At 57.1% G+C, this 2,500-nt stretch overlaps 1 non-coding gene across 1 annotated transcript in view; it reads right to left on the reverse strand.

The window, feature by feature from the left end:
• The window catches only part of LOC126132878 (small subunit ribosomal RNA), a 1,909-nt gene extending 1,756 nt beyond the window's left edge, over positions 1-153 (reverse strand). The window contains exon 1 of the ribosomal RNA XR_007527528.1: positions 1-153. This exon is cut by the window's left edge and continues 1,756 nt beyond it. This is a non-coding gene — a ribosomal RNA (small subunit ribosomal RNA).
• Positions 154-2,500: the final 2,347 nt, after the last annotated feature.

A 2,500-nucleotide genomic window follows, 5' to 3' on the forward strand; every position in this document is an offset into this window, starting at 1 on the left:
ACCACAGTTATCCAAGTAACGTGGGTACGATCTAAGGAACCATAACTGATTTAATGAGCCATTCGCGGTTTCACCTTAATGCGGCTTGTACTGAGACATGCATGGCTTAATCTTTGAGACAAGCATATGACTACTGGCAGGATCAACCAGGGAGCTGCGTCAACTAGAGCTGAGCAGCCGGCCGCCCGGGAGTGTGTCCCAGGGGCCCGCGCGAACACGCAAGCGTCCGCTCAATTATTCTGCAAACAGGAGGAGGCTGAGCTCCCCTGCACAATACACCTCGAAACCCTCTCAGGTCCCGGCGGCGCGCAGCGCCGTCCTAAGTACTTGGTCGGGTTCGAGAGAGGCGCAATCGCCCGGAGTTAGGCGAGTAGACGCTTTAGGTGCGACCACCCGTGCTCCCAACTGAGCTTGCCGCTGCCGACAGAGGCCCGGGAGCGTGCTGTCGTGGCATTGCCGGCGGGAGACAACACGCGCCACCTACGGTGACCGGCAGCTCCAACGCCAGCGCCACAGAAGGGCAAAGGCCCCACGTGGGTGCCGAAGCGAACTCTCCCAGCACAGCGCACGTGCCAACACGTCTGCACAACTGCGATACAAACCACCAGCGAGAACCGCTGGGGCGACCGAGCAGCAGACGGCGTCGCGGCGCCGAGTGCCGGGCGGCGGCGCATCCTCAACGCACACAGTCCTCAGTCGGACCAGCACACTGCAGATGTCCACCGCGCTTCGCACCGGGCCCGCGAGGACCCACTTTGGCCGCCCGGCGCCGCGCGCAGGGTGCCCCGGCGCGCAGCTGCGCCGCCTGCCGCGTCCGTCGGCCGGCGCGCCTGCCACTGGGCGCCCCCACCAGCCGGCTGTAGCGCGTGCGCCCACGCACCGCGCGGCCAGCACGCCGGGCGGCCCCCCCTCACCGGCCGGGGACGGTCCCACCCAGCCACCGCCGCGTATCGCTTCACACACAGATTTGCCCTTACTGATTTACCTCCAGCAACAACAACCGCACCACAATGGGTTTACCAGTTGTTCATTTGCGTAACGTCACCAGCAAACGTAGACGTCCATCCCAGTTTGCAAATGCAACGATTATTGCATACCTGTCTGTTAGGTGCCACGACACACTACGTCTGCCCACATACACGCAACAAAATGTGCACGACTAGAGAACACGTGGGAGGTGGCCCCCTACGTATGCGATGTCCATTACGACACCGACTGTCAACCAGCATCTGTACCATGTCGCAGATGTGGAACGCGGTGCACCATGCTATCACACTGTGTGAGAAGAGACGACTACGTTTGAATACACGCGCCACTACATCAACAGACGGCTCATGCTGATCGCCATCCAGGGCGTCCGTTACTCCCACACGTCTCTATGGCGTACCACACTGCAATGTAGCTGTTATGGGGAGACGGCACGTGGCTGAGTGCACAACATTTGGACCGTATGGTTCGCTGTTGTTGGGCGCAGTCGTTGTACGGTCACACATGTGCCACAGCGTATCATTCAGTACATACGGACCTATGTGCAGTACAATGTGAGGGTTAAGCTTACGACATCAGCGGACAGTGGACACAGGCCGTACCACGACGTAGACTGAGCGCTTCGACATGCGAATGCCAGTGAACAGCTGCGAAGGGCATTGAACACGCAAGCACCTGAACGACCAGCGTGCGAAGGCAGGGGGGGGGGGAGGGGGGGGCGATGTACATCCTGCAGTCGTCCACATTACAGTGTACAGCGGGAGCATGTAAAAAGTAAGCAACACTTGCGAAGTGTTGAACATGAAACGATACACAAGAGGGTGGGCGGTGCGAGTAGCGAACTATATTCAGAGGGTTGTGGTTAGACAACACTAGATTAATGTAACGTGTCATATGCCAATTACAGAGCAGGTTAAGGCACAACGTGGGTTAGGTTAAGGCACAACGTGGGTTAGGTTAAGGCACAACGTGGGTTAGGTTAAGGCACAACGTGGGTTAGGTTAAGGCACAACGTGGGTTAGGTTAAGGCACAACGTGGGTTAGGTTAAGGCACAACGTGACAACGTGGGGTTAGGTTAAGGCACAACGTGGGTTAGGTTAAGGCACAACGTGGGTTAGGTTAAGGCACAACGTGGGTTAGGTTAAGGCACAACGTGGGTTAGGTTAAGGCACAACGTGGGGTTAGGTTAAGGCACAACGTGGGTTAGGTTAAGGCACAACGTGGGTTAGGTTAAGGCACAACGTGGGTTAGGTTAAGGCACAACGTGGGTTAGGTTAAGGCACAACGTGGGTTAGGTTAAGGCACAACGTGGGTTAGGTTAAGGCACAACGTGGGTTAGGTTAAGGCACAACGTGGGTTAGGTTAAGGCACAACGTGGGTTAGGTTAAGGCACAACGTGGGTTAGGTTAAGGCACAACGTGGGTTAGGTTAAGGCACAACGTGGGTTAGGTTAAGGCACAACGTGGGTTAGGTTAAGGCACAACGTGGGTTAGGTTAAGGCACAACGTGGGT

This window comes from Schistocerca cancellata, unplaced genomic scaffold, assembly GCF_023864275.1.
Source record: "Schistocerca cancellata isolate TAMUIC-IGC-003103 unplaced genomic scaffold, iqSchCanc2.1 HiC_scaffold_590, whole genome shotgun sequence".
In the NCBI taxonomy this organism is placed as follows: Eukaryota; Metazoa; Arthropoda; class Insecta; order Orthoptera; family Acrididae; genus Schistocerca; species Schistocerca cancellata.